Consider the following 27,120-nt stretch of genomic DNA (forward strand, 5'->3'; position numbering starts at 1 on the left):
AACCATCAAGGGGGGTAAATGTTGGGATCTGTGAACCCCCAGATTCTGAATTTCTTGTAAACAATGTGTTATGCTTGCAGCTGCTCTGAGCACGAGACCCTCAGGAGTTCCTGATGGCAGGGGAGTGGTTTCTGGTGGGTTTGGCTGGAGCGTGGCTATCAATTAAGGATCCCTATATAAGCTGCCCCTGGACACAATAGAAGGGGGCATTCTGGCATCAAGGATGACCTGTGTCTGTCTGTGAGTCTTTGTGTGTTTCAATCTCCAGCCCCTTGCCCGGTTCACTAACTGTATGGTAGTGCATAGAGCACAGACGGGCGTGGTGTGCTACAGGTAAAAGCTGTGAGAATTCACATCAAGATGCAAACATCTCAAAGCACCTGAGTTTAATACAGGTCTAGTGGCGCTCCGGGAGCAGTAGGGCACACAGAGACCTCAGCCATGCAGAGGACACTCACCACCCTGTTTCTGAAGCCTCAACACACAGATTTGGTTCCCTATACCACTTACCCTCTTTTCACAGTCCTCCCCACAAGATCAAGGCCCAGCTGTACATCCTGTCACCTAGGGTTGAGGCTAGGGACAGTGAGTGGTGGCACAGCATGGGGGAGCTGGTATTGTGGCCCTGGTATTAGTACAGCTTCAGCATGTAACTCTAGGAAAATAAATGCAAGAATGACTTTCTCGTGGGCTACATTTCTAGGTCATAGTCATTTCCCTGGATGACAGACCCAGAGACGGGGGAAGGGGAAAGCAGAAGGAGAAGGCTGGACCCCTGCATATCCAGGAGTATCCATGTCATCCACCTATCAGGATCTACTTCACAAAACATGGGACCAGGTCATACCATCTCATCGGATCTGAGCGCCCAGGCTAACCCACCTACAGGACCTGAGAGCATGGGACCAGGTCATACCATCTCATAGGCCCTGAGAGTCCAGGCTAACCCACCTACAGGACCTGAGAGCATGGGATCAGGTCATACCATCTCATAGGCCCTGAGAGTCCAGGCTAACCCACCTACAGGACCTACGAATCCATGTCATTCCACTGCCCAGGTCACCCATGTCTTAAGAGCAGGGTGCCCAAGTGAGGGTAATAATTACAAGGAACTTAAATGCTTTCTATTGCAAGAATGATCCCCGGGAATGCGACCTTTGCAATGCTATTTTGTAATCTCCTCATCTTTAAAGATTTTTGTTTACTTAAAGGCCCTACCCCATTCCCAAAATTTAATGGCCAGGGCGGAGGACCCCTTTTCTCATTTCATTCATTTTCTTTGCACTGAATTTTTCCCTCTTGTTTTTTATTAGTTCTCTGAGAATTCCACACAATGTGTTTTATGCAGTCACTCCTCTCCCCTGACTCCTCCCACACTCACTCCCTTCTCTACCCACCCAAATTTGTGTCTTTTTATTTTAAACCATTGAGCTCAGCTTGCTTTGCTCGTATGTTGGATATGTGGCCTTCCACCGGAGTATCGTCAGCCTACCAGGGGCTACAGTCTTAAAGAAAGCGAGTCTCCATCTCCCGGCAGCTATCAACTGCCAACAGATCCACTGCTAGGCGTGGGACTCCGTGTCCACCTCCACTCTCAGTCCCGGGGTGTGTCCGGCCAGGGCTTGCACAGACTTGGTATGTGCTGTGCCAACCATTGTGAGTTCATATATCCACCTGTCCTGCTGTGTCCAGAAGACAGTCTTTCCTTATAGTCACCTGTTACCTTTGGCTCTGACAATCTTTCTGCTCCCTCTTCTGCAATGACCCCAGAGTTTTGGAAGGAGGGGATGTGACAGAGACGGCCCATTCAGGGCTGCGTATACTGGAACAGGACGAATTAAATTGGGATGGGGTGAGAGGGCAAAATAGAGGAGGGATCCAGGAAGGGATAAATAACACTAAAGACTTTTCAAAAAAACTTATATGAAAGCCTATTATACATGTTTCTTTTTAAAAAAAAATATTTATAGCCGGGCGATGGTGGCGCACGCCTTTAATCCCAGCACTCGGGAGGCAGAGGCAGGCGGATCTCTGTGAGTTCGAGACCAGCCTGGTCTACAGAGCTAGTTCCAGGACAGGCTCCAAAGCCACAGAGAAACCCTGTCTCGAAAAACCAAAAAAAAAAAATTATTTATTTATTATGTATACAATATTCTGTCTTTATGTCTGCAGGCCAGAAGAGGGCACCAAACCCCATTACAGATGGTTGTGAGCCACCATGTGATTGCTGGGAATTGAACTCAGGACCTTTGGAAGAGCAGCTCTTAACCTCTGAGCCATCTCTTCAGCCCCTACATGTTTCTTTAACACACACACACACACACACACACACACACACACATACACACAGAGAGAGAGAGAGAGAGAGAGAGAGAGAGAGAGAGAGAGAGAGTTAAACTAGAGCTACCCTATAATGGGGTGACTAGTAATACCCCTACTAAACACCATAGGCTAACAAGTAAAGTACCCAGGACTAAGAGTGGGTTACCTCTTTTGGAGTTGTTGTCCAATGAGGCCCCATAGACCTCCAAACTTTACAGGCCAATGTTATTGGTCACCCTACAGAATTTGATGGTAAGACCCAACTGCTGAAGATATCACATATTGGAGTCATGAAACATGGAGGAAATAAAGTTGGTGCTGATCTGGAAGTTTCATCCCTGCTAGCTAGCTTTCATGGCGCTGGAAGTTGCTACCAGAGGAAGAAAGTAACCAACCGTCAGTCATACCCAGCTGTGTCCTGAGCTACCATAATGACTGGCCTAGAAAGACAGGCTCAGCATTGTAGTAGTGGCATGAACACCATGGGAGTAAACAACGACTTTCGGATTGGGTTTAAGGCTCATTCCATAAGAGGAAACCCATACCTAGCACCATTATCAGGCCAAGAACCTGTGACGAGACACATCACAGGCCTTAGGGAAGAATCTATTACCACTATTCTACCAAGTAGACATTGTCTTAAACACTCTCCTGACGACTTACTAGACCCATAGATTAGTGTGCCCTTCCATCCTCATCAGAGAAGCTTCTATTTGTAGTAGGTGACAATTAACATAGAGACTCACAAACTTGCACTGGATTTTAAACTAGCCAATAGCAAGTAAGGCTGAACCCCAGCCAGTGGGGAAGAGACACAAGACCCTTGCATTAGGATAAAAACTTGCTCTATGTGCTTGCCACCTAGAAATGTACCCTTTTGCAAAAGTAAAAGTTGCTTTGTCAATTTATTTCACTTTGTGTGTTCTTTGTGCAGTATTGGTGGGGTCTTTAAACTCCAGATTTCATTTCCAGCATAGATCACCCCACCTCCTAGAACCTGAGTGTCCAGATCACCCTGCTTTACAGAACCCACGCATCTAATTATCCTTCATCCCTAGGGGTTCAGAGATGGGCAGCGACACAGTAGAAAGGGAAAGGTAACAAGAGTGAAGTTAACAGACCATGCTATGTATTAGCGGGGCCATCCAGGGCAGGGGTCACTGGCGTGGGTGTTGGGGAAAGGACTTGAGACCAGTAAACTAAGTTCAGTGGCCAGTGTAGATGAAAGCTAGTAGGCGCAGCCCCAGTTGGGGAGTTTTTGAAACAAGGTCTCACTAGTCAGCTTTTTAAAGGAAAATCAAATGTGAGGCTCAGATGCCACAGAGCCTACCTGCTGACCGGAAGAGGCTGTCCTAGCACTGAGAGCACCAGAAGGGAGAGTGGGAAGAACCTCAAGATGGTCCAAATGTCTGCCTCACTGTGGGTGCAAGGCATGTCACCGGGCTGCACTTGGCTGGCCCTCAACCCATCATGGTGCTGCCTCCATTTTATATAGGATCTGCCCTATTACGCTCCTCCCACAAGCACAGACCTGTCGGGTCTAACCCCTCGTTCGCCTGCTGGGTATCTGGGGCATGGAGGATCCTGTGCACAGAGGGAAGTGACCACAATGAATGAAGGGCCTTCTCATCTCTCATTTCCTTCCTGGACTAGCTTGGTCCCTGCCCAGTCAGTCGCCTTGTCCAGAGGCAGGCAGAGACAGGCCATCACAGCCATGACCAACCCTGTGCTTTCTTCTGTCCTGGTTCAGCACACACCCATCTCGGAGCCTTCTTGTAGCCGTGAGAACAGTCCACAAACCCCGCATCATCTGGGTTTTATATCTGCCCAATGCTGCTTTTAACTCCCTTCCCAGTCACTTTACAAAGGAGCCTCAGTTTTTCTATCTGTACATAGGGGATCAGTCAGCCTACCAAGGGCCTATAAGAAGGTGCGATGCAGTGGAAACTTCCTGAACATGCATTAAGATATCCAAAGTCACCAGGAGGTTGTGGAGCACACCTTTAATCCCAGCACTTGGGAAGCAGAGGCAGGCAGATCTCCGTGAGTTAGAGGCCAGCCTGGTCTACAAGAGCTAGTTCCAGGATTAGTTAGGACTGTTACACAGAGAAATCCCGTCCCGAAAAACCGAACCAAAAAAAAAAAAAAAAAAAAAAAGATACCCAAGTCCTGTTGTAGCCTATGGAGTTGACTTTCACCACAGGGCAGCAGGACCGTGTTCATCAGTCAGGCTTCCGAAGACAAGCTCATTTCAGTGCTAATCTCATGATGTGTTTGACCTCTGTACACACAGTCCAGTGTGGCTCTGGGGCCCCTGAACATTGGGAGGTACTGATTCCTCTAGAAACAGAAGTTATAGCCTTCACTTCTACCCCCAGGAGCAGAAGCAGGCTTCACTGGGCCTGTAGCAGCCCAGTTGAGACAAACCACTTCCTCCTGTCCTTGCTGGGTCTGGCCCCACCCATCCCCCCCAAGCACTCTGTAAGTTATCAGCTCAGAGAGTTTCTGTGGGGACCGCCAGTTCATTCACAGGCTTGAGAGGCCAGGATGAGCTGACAGAGTACTCTGTACGGGCTCCCTCTCTCACCAAGCAGGGCCTGGGAAGAGACCTCTGTCAGTAAACCACTTGCTTTGCAAGCATAAGGACTTCAGTTTGATTCCCTAGAACTCAGGCTAAAAACAAAAACAACAGCTGAGTACGTGGCCTGCTCTGGTAATCCCAGTGCTGAGGGTATAGAGACGGATCTGGGGCCCAATGACCAGCCAGCCTAGTCACGCTAATGAGAGGCCCTGTCTCAAAAACAAGGAAGACAGGTCCTGGAGAATAACACCTGAGATTGTCTTCTGGCTCACACACATATGCCTGTACACACACATGCATGCACACGCGCGCACACACACACACATACACACGCACGCACGCACGCACGCACACATGACTCCCCAGGGTGTTTGAAGGACTAGAAGGACCAATCTAAACTGAGGCAGCGCTGCATAAGCTCTAAACCTCAGCAAGCTTGGCGTCATTCAGATTCCACTTTACGGACAGGGAAATCAAGGCAGAGTCTGAGAAGTTGCCCCAAGTCGCAGTTCTAGGCTCTGCAACTGCCCATTACCCTGTTCCCGGCTTTCTTTCTCCATCAGGGTCCTCTCCTTGTCCCCTCAAAGCTGCTCATCCTCTACTCACACAGATCCCCAGAAAAACGGAAACAGGCTGGTCATTCACAATGACAGTGAGTCCTGCCCCACACTCCCAACAGGTCCCAGAGCCCGGCTTTTCAAATACGCCCTGCCTCTTCTGTCTCTGTGCCCTCTGCACGGCACAGAATCAGACTGTGATCACAATCCTATCGATCCATCTCTGCTGCTGTGATCTTGCCTGCCCTAGGGCTGACAGGCTCCTAAGGTACCACTCACTCCCAGAGCTGCCCAGGCACAGCTTGGGGGTCCCAAGGAGTCCTTGATGGGCTCAGCTTCCTTTCCTAGCAGTGCCCTACTAGGCAGGTGCATCTGTGAATATCTAAACTGTAGATTCTAGAAGATTCCAGGCCACCTGGAGTGGGAAGGCCTATCCCCCACTATCCTCCTCAGCTTAGACAGAGACCTGCTTTCTTTCCCTCAAGCCTGGAGGACAGGAGAGGACACCCTGAATGGGGTCATCACTGCCTGGGGTCAGCCTTGGATCTGTGCCCCTCTTGAGCTTCACCATCTCATCTCATCAGTCTGAGCCATGCCCCATCTGCCAACAGCACGTCCAGTATTCTGTAGTGACAGAAGTCTCTCTTCTTGCCAGCCAATGCCTGTAGCAACTGTCTTTTCTCCAGTGCGAGCCACCGAGGGACAACGACGAGAAATGAGCTGCCGCTAGCACTCCCCAGCAACTTCCTGCCCTGAAAACATCTGCCTGCCTGAATGGTTCCTGTTTGGCTTCTAGTGTTTCCCCACTACCCTCCCCCATGTAACACCCCTCACAACAGCGACAACATTTTAGGGCTCACCAAAGATCCCAGGAGCCAGTCTCTACTCACCGTTCTTCCAAGACCGGTCTGTGTCTCCGCCAGGGCTGAACTCACTCCAGAACAAAACCCAACTTCCTCTTTTTAATTTTTGCAATATTGGTCACACAACAGTGGTGTATTTGCATTTCCGTAGCAATGACGCAATGTGAGAGGAGGCTGCTTTGCTGTTTCTGAAGGGCCTGATCTGCTTGTGGTGGGGATGACTTCGAAAGCGTAATTCTCAGTCACATGGGCTCTTAGCCCTGCAGGAGCAGCAGCCAGGGCTGAGTTCAAGTTTAACAGACCCCTGGGTGAGGACCACTGCAACCGCCATCCTGCATCTGACTTGGTGGGCTCCTCTGAGCAGACCTAAGATCACTGAAGTTTTCAGAAAGAGGATGCGAGACACAGGACACAGGTGACCCAAGCCAGACAGACTCAGAAACCCCACGTGGTCTTCAAACCTTGCTTGGAACAGCAAAATGACTACAGGTTTGAAGAGGCAGACCCCACCCCTGAAAGACTGCTTCAAGGCCACTCCAAGAGACCTGGAGAACCTCTGGTGAACTGGCTGATGAGGACTGCCCGCCCCAGCAGGCCTGAGTACTGCCCATCAGCCCTAAGGAGAAGGCCCTCTCATTATCTCAGGAAGTCAATAAATAATGGGGGCATTTGCCTCCATTTTAGTAAAAAAAAAAAAAAAAAAAAAAAATTTTTTTTTTCAAAACAGAGTTTTTCTGAGTAGCCCTGGCTGTCCTGGAACTCACTCTGTAGATCAGGCAAACCTTGAACTTAGAGATCTGCCTGCTTCTTGCCTCCCAAGTGATGGGACTAAAGGCGTGCGCCACCACATCTGGTTATCAATGCCTTTTTGATCTATCCTATTTTTTTTTATTTGGGTTTTGTTGAGATAGTCTCACGAAGTAGTCCAGGATAGTCTTGAATTACCAAGTGGTTCCAACTGATTTGAATTTACACTATTTTAATCTTTCAAATGTGGGGATTGCTATTGTGTATCACCGCATCAGTTCATCTTAAATTCTGTGTGTGTGTGTGTGTGTGTGCAGGTACACATATGTGTAAGTGTGTGTGCTCACGTGCACGTGGAAGCCAAAGGTTAAAGTCAAGTGTCTTCCTCAATTGCTCTCCACCTTATTTTTTCGGCACTTACTCTCTAAATCAACCTGGGATCAATCAGCATGGAGATTGGCTAACCAGCAGCCATCCCCAGGGTGCCTTCTGCCTCTGCCTCCCCAGTGTTGGGATTACAGGTGTCTGCTACTGCACCAGATTTTTCCCATGGGTGCTGGGAACTGAGCCCAGGTCCTCATGCTTGCCCTGAGTCATCCCCTCGATTCTCTAAACTCCTATTTATTCAGCTGACTTTTTCTGTGCATATGAGTGTGCACCCGTGTGCATGGGTGTACATGCACCTGTGTGCACTTGCACCTGGAGCCAGAGGACACGCCTAGGCATCATTCTTCAGATGCTGCCCATCTATTTGTTTTTAAAGCAGGGTTTCGCCGGGCGGTGGTGGCGCACGCCTTTAATCCCAGCACTTGGGAGGCAGAGGCAGGCGGATCTCTGTGAGTTCGAGGCCAGCCTGGTCTACAAAGGGAGTTCCAGGACAGGCTACAGAGAAACCCTGTCTCGACAAACCAAAAAAAAAAAAAAAAAAAGCAGGGTTTCTCAGGGGACCGGAACTGAAAGTAAAAGCTAAGGCCGGCTGGCCAGCAAGCCTGAAGGACCTGCCTGTCTCTGCCTCCCCTGAGCTGGGGTTACAAGTGCTTGTACCACACCCAGATATTTTATGTGGGTTCTGGGGGTCAAACCCAGGTTCTCATGTTTGCAAGGTGAGCATTGTCCTCTTCCAGAAGCTGAAGACTGAGGTGATGCAGAACTTTTACAGGTTCTTCTGATTCTGTTGGCCACTGTGTGGGACACACACACACACACACACACACACACGCACACACACAAAGCTGCTGTATGCAGAAGTGATAGGCTAGAATGGTCCAGATCTCCAGGAGCTCAGACCTTAGCTCTCAGGACGTGTGTCTTTGATAGACTGTCCCAGAGCCTCAAATTCTTCTTCCATAAAATGGAGAGGTTATGCGCTTTAGAAGTGTTGTGAGGAGTGAGGGCGAAGCCAGACAAGGACCTGGAGACTCAGTCCCTGTCTGAGGACCTGGAGACTCAGTCCCTGTCTGAGGACCTGGAGACTCAGTCCCTGTCTGAGGACCTGGAGACTCAGTCCCTGTCTGAGCCTCCCTTGCCGTGCTGCCAGTGTGAAGCCCAGAGACCTTTGCTTCACTCCCTGAAGGACCCCGTGGCCTGAGGAGGTGGCCTTGGGCCACCCAGATGCTTCCAGCTCAGGCCAGGAAGCACAGCACCTGTTGTCCCTCTGCTGCCACATCCTGAGTCTGGAGGCCAGCGGTGGACTCTCACCAGGCCTGGGAGCCATTCCGCCAGGATCAGCTGGAGGAAGTCAAGATGAGCAGCAGCAGGACAGGCCAGGTGTGAAGACTGGAGAGAAGGGCTCACCTGTGTGTGCATGGGTACATGCACGCAAGGGTGCACATGTATGCTGAGGTCAGAGGTCAATGTAGGGTATCTTCCCTATCTCTCCCCTCCTAACCTTTTATAGTACATTTTAATTTGAGTGTTTTTGAGTGGGTGCACATGGGCCATGGTGTGCATGTGGAGGCCAGAAGACAGTTTCAGAGGGAAGAAAGTAGGGAGGAGGGAGAACCCCTGTGGCTTAAAAGCAAAGCCAAGGCCAGGTGTGATGGTGCTCGCCCCTAATCCCAGCACTCAGAAGGCAGAGGCAGCCAGCCTTGTCTACAATCCAGTTCCAAGACAGCCAGGGCTCAAAAAAGTGAGGGGGAAAAAAAAAGAGGTCAAAATGGAGGGAGGCCAATGCCCTCTTGGGAAGAAGCATTGCCTGGACTTGGGGTGACACCTCTAAAAAGAACCCCCATGAGCTGGATGGTGCTGGCACACAGTTTTAATCCCAGCACTTGAGAGGCAGAGGGAGGCAGATCTCTGTGAGTTTGAGGCCAGCCTGGTCTACAGAGCTAGTTTCAGGACAGGCTCCAAAGCTACATAGAGAGCCCTGTCTCAGAAAATGACTATATCCTGATAAACTCTTTCATTGCCCCTCCCACTACGAATGACTCATAAATACTAGTGTCCAATACAGCCTGCATAGGTGGCCGGGTGACTTCCTAGATCGGGTCATTCACACACAGCACTGCTGTTTCCGTTGCGGCAGGGTAGAGTCAGTCTCCATGTTGGAAGGGTAATCAAGCAGCTCTAAGACTTATGCACAAGAAACCGAGACCCCAGCCAACAATCAGCACCAACTTGCCCTGATTGAAAGAGTGAGCTACCTTCGAAGATGCGTATCCCAGCCACCATCTGACAGTAACTAGAGCCAGGCCACACCCAAATTCCTGACCAGACAACTGAACAGTGGTAATAGATTCACTACTGTGTGCTTGTGTGTGTGTGTGTGTGTGTGTGTGTGTGTAGGATATGAGTATATACATGTAAGTGTGCTCACCTGTGTGTGCATGGGTACATGCACGCAAGGGTGCACATGTATGCTGAGGTCAGAGGTCAATGTAGGGTATCTTCCCTATCTCTCCCCTCCTAACCTTTTATAGTACATTTTAATTTGAGTGTTTTTGAGTGGGTGCACATGGGCCATGGTGTGCATGTGGAGGCCAGAAGACAGTTTCAGAGGTCAGTTCTCTACTTCCGCCATGTGGGATCACTTCCGCCATTCTAGAGATCAAACTCATTTCATCAAGCTTGAGAGGAAGTTGATCTCCACTTAGACCCAAGTGTGTATATCAAATGTCCTTCAAGGTTTCTTGTTTGGGAATGAGCTGCCCCCCAAAACTCTGTGACAAGGAGGAGAAGACAGCCTAACAGACCAAGAGTGAAAACACTGTGTCCTGGAGAACGGCACTTCCAAGAGGGCATTATTATCTATCATATGGTAGAAAAGAGCCTGAGGTGGGAAGAAAAACCAGGGGCACAGTCATGGGGAGAAAGCTCAACCAGAAACACTCGGGCTGCCTGCCTCAACTTTCCCGGTCCATGTCTGCTGCTAGATATTGTGAGCACTGGATTTGATGAGGCCATTTTCTGTGTGGTGTTCTTTGTTCTTTGGGTTGGAAGCCTCCCTGGAAGGGACGCCAATACAGAACATCCCTGAGCCATCTTTCTGGCCTTTCATGTTATTTTTCAAGACAGGGTCTGACCCTGACCCTGGACCTCACTCTTTCAGCTGGACTGGCTGGCCAGTGAGCTCTGGGGATTGACCCTGACCCTGGACCTCACTCTTTCAGCTGGACTGGCTGGCCAGTGAGCTCTGGGGATTGACCCTGACCCTGGACCTCACTCTTTCAGCTGGACTGGCTGGCCAGTGAGCTCCAGACATACACTTCTTTCATTTCCTCAGCACTGGGTTACAGAGAACTGCCCACAATGGCTTGTGTGTGGGATCTAAATCACTCACCCAATCATTTCCTAGCCCCTACCACTTTTTTAAGCCACTAAATTCTGGGTGATATGTTAGGCAGCAGTAGATCCACGGTACAATATTTTCATCAGGAAAAGAGCAAGGAGGTGACCTGAGGTCAGAAGGAGGGAAGCTCCGGCCCAAAGTAGAAGAGTGGGCACTGGGAAGTGAAGGCACATGTTCTAATTTTTCTGATCATTTCAGCCAAGAGTACGAGAGACCAATGGCCTGATGAACCCACAGCCCTACAATGTTCCTGATGTGTTAACCGTGTATCACTGAGACACATTGCCTGCCAGATACGGCTTAAAGGAGGAAGAACCTATCCCGGCCAACGGTTTCAAGGTTCACAATCTATCAGTCCATTGTGGCAGTGGGAATGTAATAGAATGCTTTACATAGTGACTGATCAGGAAGCAGAGAGGGTGGGACTGGAAAAAACCAAGGATAATACACATCCAAGGGATGCCCCCAGTGAGTGATGTACTTCCTCCAGAGAGGTCCCACCTGCTAAAGGTTTATGACCTCCCCTAATAACTCCACCAGCTATGAAGCAGGAAGCTAACACTAACCAGCCAGGCATGGTGACACATGCCTGTCATTCCATCCCTGCAGAGGTGCAGAAAGGAAGATCAATTCAAGGTAGTCCTTGGCGACGTATTGAGTTTGAGGCCAGCCTGAACTACATGGAACCCTGTCTCAAAAACTGAAACAAACACATGAACTTGTGAGAGACATTTCATATTCAAACCATAACACCGTAGACATGAAAGCCTGTATATGCTATTCAACCTCAAGGACCCTGAATAACTTCGTGCAGCCAGAGGCTCTGCAGAGGAAGGCCACATCGGCTCCAGGTCCCCCTCAGATATCCATCAGGGGTGTTTCCCTCTCCCGCCAAGCAGCTCACTGCACAGGAGGCAGCTCCCAAGAGGAAGGACACCCCTTCCTAGGCCCCTATCCTGCCTATAAGATCCCTAAGCCTTATTCTCTAAGAAACCTAGCAATGACTTAGGGGGAACCAGGCCCCTAACTCGGGATCCTCTGTGAAGATCAAAAGCCCAAGAGCAGACTCAGAGAGACCTTGAAGGAGAGGGAAGTGGAGCAGAGACCTGTCTACAGGGGAATGTATGGGAAAATGCCACTTTCTGGGAATCCCCATAGGAAAGATCCACTTGCCAGGACAGAACCCACAGCTGAGGCTGAGCCAATGCTGTTTACCTAGTCAATGACCCTTTACTAATCAGCTGCTAGACACAGAACATATAGCAGGCTCCACAGGCAATTCCTGGAGAAGGAAAGACAGTGAGACCTTGCAGAGCAAGGGAACCCCCGTGCTAGCCCTTCATTTGTTTGGGTCCCAACCAGTCACTCTAGCCATGAGGGCATGGAGTTTTCCAGTTACCCATCTGTTCTTGGGAACTGAGAGTCACAAGTCCCAAATCCTTCCTGGAACCCTTTAGAATCCAAGTGCTGGGCAAAATGTCTAAGTCGGTCTTATCTTTTCATAAAGACAAATAAACACCAGACCAACAAAGCAGAAGGGTGGAGACCCTTCTAGTACTTCCAAGAGGCATGGACAGGGAGCATCTTTGCATGTATGTGTGTGTGCATGTTCATGTATGTGTGGGCACATTTGTGTGCATATATGCATGTGGAAGCCAGAAAGCAACCTCAAGTGTGGTTCCTTAGGTCCTGAACACCTTTTCTCTCCCTTCCTCTCTTTTTTTGACGCAAAGTCTCATTGTGTAGTCCAGTTGTCTCAGCACTGGGGTTACATGCCAGTGCATCATGCCCAGAGAGGTGTGTGTGTGTGTCTGTGTGTGTCTGTCTGTCTGTCTGTCTGTGTCTGTGCATGTTGTGTTTATGTGTGTATGTGTATATTCATGTGCAGGTGTGAATGTGTGTGTGTGTACATGTTGTGCTTATGTTGGTAGTGTATATGCATATGCAGGTATGAATTGTGTGTGTGGGCACATTTGTGGGGAAGCCATCAGTCAAGATCAGTTATGGTCCTCAATTTCTGTGTCTGAGTGCTTTGCCTATATGCATGTCTGTGTGTGTACTATGTGCACACCTTGCCCTCAGAGGCCAGAAGAAGGTTAGACTTCCTGGAACTGGAGTTACAGATGGTTGTGAGCCACTGTGTGGGTGCTGGGGACCAAACCCTAGTCCTCTGGAGGAGCAGCAATGCTCTTACCCACATCTCTCTAGCCCCTTCCTTACTTTTTTGTACATGAATATTTTTTGCTTGATTGTTTTTTTTTTTTGAGACAGGGTTTCCTCTTGTCACAGTCTTAGTTATCTTGGAACTAGCTCTTGTAGACCAGGTTGGCCTTGAACTCACAGAGATCTGCTTGCCTCTGCCTCTGCTGGGATCAATGTGCACGGGTATTAGGGATGTAAACTCAGGACCTAATGCTTGCACAATGGGTGCTTTACCAACTGAGCCATCTCTTCGGCTCCTTTTATGTAAGATCTGAGGGTTGTACCCAGGTCCTTGTATTTGCAAGGTAAGCACTTTACAGACGGAACTATCTTCCCAGCCCCCAGATATGCTTGTCAGCTTCTGGGCCCAACAGCCAAACTCCTTCTGACTGATAGCCTAGACCCAGGAAGACAACGCTTCCAGGAGACCACTTGTGTGGGTCTGTTGGGGTAATGAGCATACAATAATTTTTGTTTTCTTCTCAAAATTTCTCAATAACTCACACATTTTACGAGATTAATTCACAATATTTGTAACCAAGAGAAAAGTCAATCCATTTAAAAATAAAAGCGCAAAACTTCTGGTTGCTCGTCCAAGATTCTCAGCCCAGAGTTCTTGTGCAATGAGAGCCAGCTGTCTCCGTGTCTGTTTATATATGGAGATTTTAATCCCTACTTCACCGCCCTTAAATTTCCCTAAGGAAAAATGTAGCCAAGAAACCAAGAGAGGGGAGCTGAGAGCGAGTCCCTTTTCTGAAAACCATTTTCTTTTCTTTCAGAAAGCTTTCTAGGTCATTCAATTACAATGGCACTCAGGTCAGGGGTGAACAATATTTCCCAAACTTTGACAAAATCTTACCCGGGCTTGCCTTCTCCTCTCGGGGAAATAGCCGCAGGGTGCTCAAAAAAGGTCTGTGTGTGAAATCAGTCAGCTCATTGACCTTGGATGGGCCCTCAACTCCAGCTAGGTCGTGCATGTAAAATGCTGGGAACAGAGAGTAGCTAATTAATGAGGCTTCTCTATACCTCTTGATCTTAAAAATAAAAAAGCTTTTCAAATATTTGATGGTTCAGTCATCTTAGTGCACAGAGCATTCAGCTCTGAACTGAAGAGGCAGTACCAGCTCAGTGCCTAAGTGAAATGGCATTTTGAGAGCATCCCAGACAGGGGACATAATTACAGGCTGACTCTGGCAGTCCCTCCGATAACAGTTGAGCCTGAAGTGAAAGCAATTGCTTCTTCTTACTTATAACAAAAAGCTCTGATGTGTCTGCCCTTCATGCGAAGTCTGTGACTGGTGCTCCCCCCTCCTTTACACTATAAGAAAAAAAGCGTTGAAGCATAAATAGAGTGATCCATAAAAACTAAGGCACTAAAGGGGTGGCCACGCCCCTACTCCATCAGGCCCTGAATAGACCATAATTCCAGCTTTGTTCCGGTGCAGCTGCGCAGCGTCAGCCAGGAACACCCTCTGAAGCCTGAGCGATGTGGAACCTGCCTCTACCCTCCGCATCCAACCCAGACACTAGATCCTGCCAAATGGTTATTTTTACCACCACTTGGACCCAACCTTTACTCTTCACTCTTTATTCCCAGCTCCTCCCTAAGCGAAAATTGCTCAGGGTTCAACAGCAGGTGTGTACTTAGAGGATCCTTCTAACAGGATGAGGCTGAGCTGGCAAGCTCCGGGTGTGGAGAACTGGAAAGAACCGAGCTGTCAGTAACTGAGGATGCCCACAGAGCTATCTAGAAAAAGGGAGATGGGGGGAGAGAAGGAAAGAAGGGAGGGAGAGGCAGGTGGATCTCTATGAGTTTGAGGCCAGCCTGGTCTACAGGAGCTTGTGCCAGGACAGGTTCCAAAGAATACAGAGAAGCAGAGAAACCCTGTCTCAAACAAACAAACAAACAAACAAAAAAGAGAGAGGGAGGGAGAAAAGGAGAGAAGGAAAGAAGGAAGAAGGATGGATTCTATTAATTAGTTTTATATCTATCATAGATCTATCTATGACCAGATGTCATGACCAGATATGGTCAGCGATTGGTTAGTTAGGCCCCTGCAGTAGGCACAGGGCTTTTGGACATAGGGAGATTAAAAGTTCCTCAGTTGGCCTGGTTGACTCAGCTGGTACAGCACCTTCATGGGACAGCATACATGAAGCATGGGGTTCAATTCCCAGAACTGTGTAATCTGGGCATGGTGGTACACACATGAGAGCTGGAGACAGGAGGATCAGTAACTAAAAATCGCCTTTGGCTACAAAGCAAGTTTGGGAACGGACTGAACTCCACGAAACTGACTCAAACAGAGCTCCTCAGCGGACTGCGGGAGGGTGGCTGGCTATCCCTTCGCTGGCTCACACAGATCGACGGTAGGCACAGATGGCTGCATCGTCGCTGGCTGCACACCTGGGACTGTGATAGTCATCCAGGGGCAGGTGCTGATCTGGACAGGGCAGTCGTCAGTCTCTTCCCTCTTCCTGAACACATCTCTATCACAAAGCTTCTTAACCTCTTATGGGACCGTAGGCCACAAAGACACATATGGGGTCTCAGATGTCCCTGGAACGCTGAGCTGAGTCTCCACCCCAGCTTGTTCTGTCTCTGATAGTCCCCGCTCAGCCTCCCTCCATGGGAGAGAGTGTACACCCCAGCCGCTCTCTGAAGCTGCAAGGGTGATGTGACGCTATATCCATTAAACTTAGTAAATGGACCAGATGTGTATGGTCTCCCAGAAGGCTGGAAGTGGGGAGCTCTTATCAGACCCGACTGCCAGCCACTCAGGACATAAAAGTACCCTTGGCTCTTCCATGCCACAGAAGGCTGCCAGTAGGTGACACATGATCCTCTTACAGTGGGTGCTCTGACCCCAAGGCCACGTGTGTGTAACCCACTCTGCTGGAACAGTACCAGACCAACAATAGGCTGACTCTCACCAAACAAGCTCTCACAGCCCAAATAAGGAAACTAAGGTCTCTGTCAGGATCCTGAGCTCTGAGTCCCTGGGCTCAAGGATGAGGAGACGCCCTGGGACCCAGCCCAGCCTTGGGGCGGAGGGACTGGAAATCAGTTGCCCACCCTAGATAACCCTGGTTTTCAGGCCTCAAAGCCAGAAGCCCTTCAGTGGACCACCCCCTACCCCAGAACAAAGTCAGGGAAGGAGAAGCTGTAAGCTGTGGTCCAGGAACAGCTGGGTTTACCACTACAGAGATCCTTGACTTACTTCTGTGTACAAGATACAGCCCCTAATGACCTGCTCAAACCCCTCACTTACCCCCCACCCCGCCCCCACACAGCTAAGCACACATTCTTTTCACCTCAGGCTAATTTCAGCCAACCATGCCTATGTTCTCAGTTGCTCTAGGAAATGAGAACTCTGTCTTAGCTTACAGAGTGATATAGAGCAGTGGTCCTCAACCTTCCTAACGCTGCGACCCCTGAATACGGTTCCTCATGTTGCGGTGACCCCCAGCCAAAAAATGATTTTTGTTGCTGCCTCACAACTTTAAATAATGAATGAACTGCTATGAATCATAATGCGAAATCTGATATGCAGATGGTCTTAGGCAACCCCTGGGAAATGTCTTTCAACCCATAAATGGTTCATGGCCCATAGGTTGAGAACCACTGATATAGAGCATAATCTACACACAGCTGAGCTGGATAATGGATACTGTAGTGTGTGTCTATAATCTCAGCCCTTGGAAGGGAGAGGATTTAAGAGTTCCAAGTCAACTACATGTGAGTAGGAGGTTAGCCTAGGCTAACATAAAAACAAGAAAAGGAAGGAGTGGAGGATGGAAGGGAAGGAAGAAAGGAAGGAAGGAAGGAAGGAATGAAGGAGGGAGGGAGGAAAGGAGGGAGGGAGGGAGGGAGGAAAGGAGGAAAGGAAGGAGGGAAGGAGGGAGGGACTGGGACTTTCTGGAGTGCCCAGGGGCCTGCACCAGAAAGTGCAGACAGGCCACACTGCATGACCCTTGGATAAAATTTCCCCCTCCTTCACCTAAAGAGCAAGTTTCTTTCAATGATCCTCCAATTCCCCACAGAAAAGCAGACTATCCCTTTTTCTCTTGGTTTATTGTCACTTGCATTAGAGGTGACTCTTGGGAGAGCAGCACTAGGAACACTAACTAAAGGAAAAAGGGGTGACAAGATGCTTGTCCACTGACATGGGGCCCTTACAGGCAATGATATATTATTTAAGTACATTATTTTCCCTTGCTGTTCATTTGAAAACAAAATCGGAAGAGTGGACTAAGGGTGGAGAAATCTCTGCATATTGTCTAATAAATACCTAGACAATTAATTCTTTGTGGAAACTGGGGACCCCAGAATCACAGCAGACAGACCCAGTGACTTCCTCACAGCCTCACTCAGGAGGCTTCAATTACACACCTTCCTCCTCCTTCAGAAAGAGTCCTGCCTGCCGGCTCCGCCCCTTGGAAATCAGCCACACAGATCCCCCAGACAAGGCCCCAAAGCCACCTGAAAGCCAGAGTACTTACCGACTTCCTTTGGGAATGAAAGTCATTTTAAAACAAACGAGGAGTTCGCGCCTTCCGTCGCCCCAAGCAGGCAACCTTGGAGACTGGCACACTTTCGGAGGGACAGCTTCCGGAGGAGCTCACCCGGGTCCCAGAGGGCAGCGAGCTGGGGGGTCTCCTCAGAGATGTCAAGAGTTGAGCTGTGCTTCAGGCCCTGATCAGTCCGGCTTGGGGTCCTGTGGGTGGTCCTGCCTCCCCGGCAGAGCCCTTGTCTTCTGCTGGCCACAGCTGTGGAGACAGAGCCCTGACAAAGCCAGCACGTGGAGAACTAAGGAGGCAGGCAGGCGGGGCTCAGCCCGGGATGCCACAGGCTGGTCCCCATAGCAACAGGGCAAGGAGCTAGGCTGGTGGTGCCGAGCTGGTATTGAGTGGAGACAGTGGCCTGGGCGAGCAGGAATCCATGGGGGCTTAGGTTCCAGGCGGGTGCAGGAGAAAAGGCTACTTTTTATTTTTTTTGACACCATCACTCACCTACCACTTCTGACAGACTCTTGAGGGGACTGAAGCTGCAGGGATCCTTAAGTACCCTTAATACCACAGAGAATTCCTTTTTGTGGTGTGAGGACACTTTTCCTGTGTACAGGGAGGATACAATGAAAGTAAACGTGCCTTTTTTTTATTTTTTGGTTTTTTGAGACAAAATTTTTCTATTTGTATCTCTGGTTGTCCTGGAATTCACTCTGTAGACCCAGACTGACCTTGAACTCACAGAGGTCCGCCTGCTTCTGCCTTCTGAGTGCTGGGATTGAAGGGGTATCACACACACACACACACACACACACCAGCTAATGTGCATTTTCTTTAGGAGGTCTTTGTATGGACGCTGTGCCAGGGTGTGTATACACATATGTGTAGTATAAAGAGTGTGTGATGTGCGTGCCCAATGTGTGGTGTGTAGGGCACATATGTGATATCCATCACATAAGTCTGGGTATGTGCCATGTGTGGTATGTATCTATCTGTATTGTAGGTATGTGGCGTGGATATGGTGTTGTTTTGTAAGTAAGGAATCTAAGAAGTCTGGACGGTCTCTATGGTGTTTATTTGTTATAAATGGGGAAACTGGAATAAGCCCTAAAGAATCCCACAGTCCTGGGTGCTACCAGCTGGCCAGGATTCATGAGTCAGTAGCTCTGGGTGGCCAGTTCTGTCCAGCCATCTGCCTCTAAGCCCAGAGCTTCTCGGGTTTTGTCCACTTGTCTATATACCCACCATCTCATTACACACGTGGAATTCATTAGAACAAGGCCAAAGTCCCACAGATGTCCCTGAAGTGCCCTCCACATGCTAGGAGGGAGAGGAAGTCAGAAACTTGGGTATCTAAGATGCTACTTGGGAGATTAAAATCAAGTGCAATGAAGAAAACCCATACTAAAGGAAAAGAGTATTCCTGTGAGCAGAATCAGTGGGGGCCTGAGCTCAGTCTTCACCTGGAGGGGTGGGTCTTGCTCTGTGAAGATCTCGAGTGAGCTCTCAATCCTCAGTGCTGGATACAAATGCTTGTGCCTCTCTGATACAGGGTCCAGCTCACAGTCATTGCCTAGGTAATCTGCAGGTGCGATCAGTATTTGCATGTACTTCTTATTCTTTAACCAGCATCAACCCCACGTGTAGACACAGTTTTCCCCGCTCTTCGACCAACTGTAAATGTTCTGTTGATTCCGCGTCTCCCTCCACTGAGACCCTTTCCGCCCAGTCCCTCTGCTCTCTGGCCTGCTCTTTTCTCAGCCTTCTCCAAGTCCTCCTCATCCAAACCCCGACAGAGGCACTTCTCTCCCCCCCCCCCCCCCCCCCGTGTGCCAGGTTCTCTTCTCCAGCCCTGAACCACAAGCCCACGCAACCTCAGCTGCCAACCAGGATGTCGACCACAGATGGTGACTCATTTTTACCCGGCCACGTGGCTATTTTAGAGATGGATGGAGAAGTTTTTGCCATCTTAAGATGCCTCACACTCCCCAGAGCGTGCAGGCCTGCGCCCCTCCGTATCTCAAGCCCTGTTTGTTTATTTGGAGATTTATTTAGCTCATTGTTTTTGTTTGTTTGAGACGTGTGTCTCTGGCCTGCCTTGAACTCACTATGCAGCTGAGGATGACCTTAAACTCTGAGGCTTCTATCTCCACCTCCAAGTCCTGGGATTATAGGTGTGTGCCACGACATCCAGTTTGTGCGGTGCTGGGGATCCGGCCCAGCACTCCCTGCATCCTAGGCAAACACTGGACTACACCCCCACATCCAGACCCCGTACGACCACATTTCTGATTTGTTCCTGAGTGTTATGTCGGGAAAGGAACAACAGGGATCTGGTGCTCTGCACCCCAATCCCATAGCTGCAGCTTCCCACACGGTGGTAGGCTCGCCTTGTGTGTGAGACTACAATCAGGGGAGGTGCTCGGTACCCCAAAACTGCTTACCTTTCAACCCTCCCCACTTGGAGGCAGCTCTGGCTTTGAAGCTGCAAGTGTCCCCATCTGGCCTCCACTATGTCGGGAAAATCCCTGAAATAACAGCATTGGCTTGAGGTCTGGGATGAATTCTTCATCTTCTGAGGAGCCCTTGCTGTGAAGAGCTGAGGCACTGCATGTCATGTGGTCACCAGAATAACCAGAGGGTGACACAGTAACACAGGGAGTCACTTAAAATAGGTGGGATGGCAGGGCTGTGGTTAGCACTTGGAAAAAAATGATTTCTGGAAATGTGGGGCAGGCAGAGCATGGGGGTCCATGGGAAATGCTCTCTCCTTTCCCACCTGCTACTGTGACAAACAGTAAACAAAAGGCAGGGCAGAAGGGGATTTCCTTTGTTTCCGGAGTATTCATTGTGTTACAGGCACGCTTCATAAATGGCTTCATTTAATTGTCCAAATTCAGATCATTTTATCCCAAACTAATCCATCTCTTGGGAAGAAAAAGGAAAAAAGGGCTGCTGGGATATATCTCAGTTGGTAGAGTACTTGCCTAGAATGCGTTGGTTTCGAACGCTGCACTACACAAACCAGGAATGGTGGCATGTGCCTATAATCCCAGTGTTCGGCAGAGACAGCAGGATCAGAAGTTCAAGATCATTCTTGGCTATGTAGCGAGTTAAAGACTAGCCTGGTCTTCACCGAACCTTGTATCAAAAATAAGAAAAAAGCCTGTTTTGTAATCCCTAAAACACTGGGGAGGGGCAGAGTGGGGAGCAGCACTGTCTCATTTCCAGGATTCATTCCAAATTCTACTCCCCAAAAGAAGTCCCCAGCGGTGCTAACCACACGTCACACAGAATTCACCCCCAGAGGATCTGAGCCTATAGTGGACTTTGTAGTTCAAAATCTAAATTTAAGGTTTGAGGAGTGTGGGTTTCCCAGAAGCACACAGAAAAATGTGGGCCACATTTTCATCCTGAGCTTCATCTGCTGGGTCTGAAGAGGACCCTAGCTGCGGGCTGTGCCTGTGGGAACTTTCTGTTTTACTACAGAAGGGAAGGAAGGCCAAAGAATCTCAGGGAATCTCTCTGTCGTCTCTCTCTCTCTCTGTGAGTGTATGTGCGTGCACATGCGTGCAGGCACACACATGCCACAGCACCCACATGGAGGTCAGAGGACATCTTTCAGGAGTCACTTCTCACTGTCACCTTGTTTGAGACAGAGTCTCTCTTGTTTCTAGAGCTGGGCTGGGAACTGCTGGCCTTGAGTTCCCAGGTCTCCTTACCACTCAGCCTTCTATCACCACAAGACAGTGCTAGAATTAAAGATGTGAGGGCCTGGTGTGCTCAAACGTGTTCACAGTGATTAACCCATCACTTATTCTGTAAATATTTAGTAACCAATTCTCATTTAATTTTTGTTAAATATATGTAGTAATACTTTATTTCTGTCTTTTGACCTCATACAGAATAAAAATTCTGAATAACTTTTTAAAATGTAGCTCAGTATTCTCCTGCCTCAGCCTCCTGGGTAATAAGATTCCAACTATACACTATCAAACCTTGCCAAATTCTGTTTTGAGGTGGGTTTTCCTTCCAGGATATTGCTCATTTTATCTTGTGTTGGTACACACTGAGATACCTGAGATGCCATTTCTGGCCTGTGGGCCCTGGCAAGCCTGATACACGGTAGTTCCCCAGTGCTGGGATACTAGCTTGGGAGTTGGGGGAGGAGTTGATGTTGCTACTCTTTCCCCTCTGAATCAGAGTCACAGGTGGTGACCAAGGGAGAGGACCTGGGCTGGGTGTGTTAGGCGACACAAAGTTCCTATTCATTCTGTAAAATGTTGCAAGCATAGGCAAATGTGACAAAGGAAAGAAATCTGGGCAGGGGTTACAACTCAACTGATAGAGTTTTTTTGGTTTTTTTTTTTTTTTTGTTTTTTGTTTTTGAGATGGTTTCTCTGTTAGCTTTGGAGCCTATCCACCAGTCCACCAGGCTGGCCTTGAACTCACAGAGATCTGTCTGCCTCTGCCTCCCAAGTGCTGGGATTAAAGGTGTGTGCCACCACCGCCCGGCTAGTTGGTAGAGATCTTGTCTAGCATACACAAAGTCCTGAGTTCCATCCCAGGCACCAAACTAGGCATGGTAACCCCAGATCTTGGGAGGTGGAGGCAGGAGAAACGGGAGTTCAAGGTCACTCTCAGCTGTGTCAGTTTGAGGCCAGCCTGTCTCAGAAGTAAAGGAGCAAGAAATCCAGGCAGATGGTTTAATGAGTACAAATAATTAAAGCACATGACTAATGTACTGAGCTCAGGTCCCCAGAACCCACATAAAAAGCTGGATGTGGTGGCACACATCTGTGGTACAAATTCCCTGTGGTAGGGAGAGCATGCATGCCAACTTAGAAACCAACACAGACAAATTGGCTGAAAGATTAAGGAAACACGAGCTGCAGAAAAGGCAAATTCAAGAAGATGGTTTTCTCTGAGGAAGAAGGAAGAAGCTGGGGGCTGGAGGATAGATTGTTGGGAACCGCAGACTTCAAAATGACATTGTTCTTAAAGTCTGCAATAAAAATGACTCAGTGAGAGAGAGAAAGGCGAAACTCAGCAGGGCAATCATTTATGGGAACAAACACTTCCAACACAGGCCCCAAATTTTCCATTATGGAGTATTTTTCTATGTCTCCAGGCTTTTTTTCCCCTGAAGACTTCTATCCATAATAAGAACTGGTCAGGGGGTTTTGTTTGTCTGTCTGTTCATTTCTTTTTTTAAAAAAATATTTATTTATTATGTATACAATATTCTGTCTGTGTGTATGCCTGCAGGCCAGAAGAGGGCACCAGACCCCATTACAGATGGCTGTGAGCCACCATGTGGTTGCTGGGAATTGAACTCAGGACCTTTGGAAGAGCAGGCAATGCTCTTAACCTCTGAGCCATCTCTCCAGCACCTCTGTTCATTTCTTCATGTTTCCCTCGATGAAAAATAAATTAATGAATGAACAAATAAATAAAAATGTTTTTCCCTGGCTCCTAGTGGAGCATCATGTGGCAAGCACTTTTGAGCTCGGCTCATGGGCCTGGATATCTGGTATTTGCAAGGGCTGTCTTGGAGATGACACTATTCTCTTAGAATCTTACACCCTTCTTGGTCAAACTCCCCAAAAGGTGTCCCCCATTCACCTCTCCTTTTCCTATGCAACAGGCACCCTGAGTCAGGCCATTTGCACCCTGAACATATTGACTGGGTCAAGGAGACATCCTGTTCCCAGGCCAGGGGCCCCGATGTCCTCATATATGGCTGAGATAAAACCTGCTTTCCAGGTTCAACTTAGTTGGACAAACGACCTGCGGAGACCTTCTCTGCCAGGTGCTAAGGGCAATTTTTGCAGCTCGCTGGGCTCTGCGACTTGTGAATACCGGCCAGGCTGAGTGTGCAGAGAAGAGGATGATAATTCACACTCCCTTCCTCTTTCCCAAGGTCTCTTTACTCTTCGTGGTGTCTCACGTCTGCACTTAACATCACTGAGAGAAAACTGAACATTTGGAGGTTTGTTGTCTTTTTTTTTTCTTTTTGAGACAGGGTTTCTCTGTGTAGCCCTGGCTGCCCTGTAACTCACTCTCTGTAGACCAGGCTGACCTTGAACTCAAAGATGCCCCCCCCCCCCCCCCCCCCCCGCCTCCTGAGTGCTGGGATTAAAGGTGTGCGCCGCCACCACTACCTGGGAAATTTCAAGTTTTAACATCTGGCAGGAGAGATGGCTCAGCAGTAAAGAGCACCTGCTACCCTTACAGAGGACCTAAATTTGGTTCCCAGCACTCTGCAACTCTAGCTCCAGAGGATCCAAGGCCATATTCTGAGCTCCTTGGTCACTACACTCAAGTTTTAATTGGCATGACTTTTATGGTCTTGTTTACATCCTGCAATGCCAGGTTTTTTTTTTCTTTTTTAAAACATCTGATGTGTGTGTGCTCATGCGTGCACCATGGCATACACATGGAGGTCAGAGGGCAACTCATAGGAGTCAGTTCTCTCCTTCTACTAGGACCCTTACCTCATATGCATAAACCTAGAGTTCAATCCCCAGTACCACGCACTCCCGTGGACACACACACACAAACAGCTCAAATGCAAATATAAACCCTCTAACTTGCAGGCAGAACCACCAGTTAAATAAGCTGTCCTTTGTAGCTGCTTCAGGGTGGAGGAGCTGCAAGCAGGACATAGAAGCAGATGGTAGCTGATTGGTAGGCTGGAAGGAGGAGGAGAGAGTCCCCAGCCCTTAGACACAGGGAACTTGGACACTCACGGGAGATGCAGCTGCTCACGGCTGCTCACCAACCTGTGAGTCATGCTCCACAGCTGCTGGGGTCCCTTTGACTGCTCTGCAGACCCTGGAGCAGTTGAGCTAGCCTCTTCCCTTCCCACAGCCATCACCCCATTCTGTGGTACATAGGCGACCCCAAAGACTCAGAGTCTGAATGTCTACAGCAATGTTCACCATCACTTCTAGATGTCCCAGGGTCTATAGCCTTGATTGTGACTCTTGAGCACCCACAGGAGCTTCCTTTGACCTAAAAGACCTGTTCACTGCCCTAGGCAGAAGGTGCCCTTGTCAGGTTTGGAGGCAAAGGGGGGTGGAGGAAGGGTCTGAGAGACCAGGGAGAAAGGGAAGGGACCCCTAGGAAAGGCAGGAGGGCAGCAGTAATAGGGCTCACTGGATCCCATTCACTCCTGATGAATGATTGATCATTATCCTATTGGAGTTTACCCACAAGCACACGTTCCATGATAAAAGGGCTTAGAATCATAAGAGTGACAGTTTAGCATTCTACCAAATGCAGGGCCTTGAGATCACAGACACGGACCCATGAAGCTGCCCTGAATGCAGAATGGAGAGGTGGAAGGTCCTCTCTCATTATCTTGGTCTAACAGAGCAGGGAGTTAGGAACCCCAAGAGCTAAAACAATGACAAGACAGGCACAGCGGAAGTGGGTGAGACCGTGTGAGCGCCACGCGCGCAGACTCAGAGAGGGCAGTGAAAGTTTCCTTAGTTATAACTTATGGATCTTGACGGGTAAGTGGGAAATCTCTAGAAGGAGGCCGGGGCAGACATTCTAGGTGTTGAAAGGGAAGGTGTAAAGGTTGCTTCAGCCAGATTTCAGGTGGAGCTCATGCCGAAGATAAGCTTGCTGGGAACTAACTACCTTGAAGTTTGCCAAGAGGGACTCTGCCATTCTTGCTGTGGCCCGTGAAAGAATCAGTTTTCAGTTGTCTGTCGTGGGCACAGGGTAGAGAGGAAATGGTGAGATGCTTCCTTAATATGATTCTGAGACTAGAGTGGGTGACAGTGGGCTGTGAGACAGGAAGTGAGAAGCTTCTGGATCATGGCGGATGTGATCAGCTACCAATGATTCTGAGGCTGATGTCCCAGACCTGCCATAACCACTTGGTTGGGTCCTAAATATCTAGCTTATGTTTTCCATTCTGTTTGCGGGAACTGAACTGTGCCCAGGGAGTCAGCTACTGCCTGGAGGCCAGTGTTCATTCTGAATGTTGAAAGAGACTTGTTCCTCCTACTTCAGTTTCTTTATCTATATCACAAATTCTCAGAGTCTCCTGGATTGGGTCTAAATGTGGTCCCCAGACTCCATGATTGCTTATGGCATGGCACTGTGTTCATGTTGACTGAGAACACCCAATATCTTGGGAACATTGCTCAGGCCCCAAACCAATGTCCTGATACTTCCTCAGTCCAAGTTTCTGTTCCTCCTCCCTCCAGTCCACTCGAAGTGCCTTAAATCTGAGTTCTGTGAGTTCCAGCTTCATGCAAAACCCAGGGAAGGAAACATATAATCCAACATTGCTTCCAAAGACCAGACATCATTGCCAGCATCCACATGTTACCAGCAATACTGATGCCTAGTGGTTTTTCCATCAGGAAATGCAGATGTCAGTGCCAGCTAAACTTAGAAATCTCGTGGGCTATACCTGCCCTGGGCTGGGCACCGCAATTCAGGAACTCAGACACTTTCCCCATAGCCAGGTTGGCTCCTATTCTCAGACAACTCACCTCTAACTAATTACTGGGGCAAAGAAGAAATCCTGAGCCAGGAGGTGGTGGCGCATTGCCTTTAATCCCAGCACTTGGGAGGCAGAGGCAGGCAGATCTCTGTGAATTCAAGGCCAGCCTGGTCTACAGGCTCCAGAGCTACACAGAGAAACCCTGTCTCAACACCGCCCCCCAACCCAAAAAATAAAAGAAGAAGAAATCTCAAAAAATAAAACTAACAGTGGGTGTTAGGGCTACAGCGGGGCGGGGGTGTGTGTGTATAACTGGCCTCAAACTTACTATGTAGCTGAGGATGATCTTAAATTCCTGGTCCTCCTGCCTCCACCTCCTTATGCTGAGCTTTTAGGGGTGAACCACCATGCCCATATTGTAAAATATTTTAGGCCGAAATTAAATACACATCTCAAAATTTGTTGGACGTGGGTAAAACTATGTTCACATTGGATGTTTATGAGAGATGTTTGTTAAAGAGAAGAAACGTCTGGATGGCAATATAAGCATCTGTCTTGAGAAACGAGAGAAGAAATATCTGGACAGTGATCTAAGCATCTGTCTTGAGAAACGAAGGAGCAAAACAACCCTAAAACAAATAGAAGGAAGCAATGAAAGATAACAATCAGGACTTGGTGAGAATTAGAGAAAAATCAGTAAAACCAAGGATTGGTCCTTTGAATTGATTCAACAAATTGGTCAATCCTTAGCCCCGTCTTAATCACTGTTCTGTACTGTGAAGAGACACCATGACCACAGCAACTCTTTTAAAGAAAAAAACATTTTTTCCCCTCTGGAGACTTCCTGGAACTTGCTCTGTAGACCAGGCCGGCCTTGAACTCACAGAGATCTGCCTGTCTCTGCTTCCTGAGTGCTGGGATTAAAGGCTTGTGCCACCACTGCCTGGCTCACATTTAATTTTTTAATAGTTTACAGTTTGTCTATCACTAACCTCTGTCTCCAGTCCCACCTTATGTTTTGAAACAAGGTTTCTCCCTGAACCTGGTGTTGAGCCCTTCAGCTAGGTTGGCTAGCCAGCAAGCCC

The 27,120-nt window shown here is 48.7% G+C and overlaps 1 protein-coding gene across 2 annotated transcripts in view; it reads right to left on the bottom strand.

Annotated features, from left to right (window-relative positions):
• LOC121443246 (FYVE, RhoGEF and PH domain-containing protein 3) overlaps positions 1-17,808 on the bottom strand; it is a 56,985-nt gene extending 39,177 nt beyond the window's left edge. For both annotated transcript variants that reach the window (XM_041644930.1, XM_041644932.1), the window contains exon 1: positions 17,563-17,808. The gene's annotated coding sequence lies outside the window, so the exon portion shown is untranslated. The remainder of the gene's footprint in view (positions 1-17,562) is intronic.
• Positions 17,809-27,120: the final 9,312 nt, after the last annotated feature.

Source organism: Microtus oregoni, unplaced genomic scaffold, assembly GCF_018167655.1.
Source record: "Microtus oregoni isolate MIOR12 unplaced genomic scaffold, Mior012 000103F_ref0000194, whole genome shotgun sequence".
NCBI classification, from domain to species: Eukaryota; Metazoa; Chordata; class Mammalia; order Rodentia; family Cricetidae; genus Microtus; species Microtus oregoni.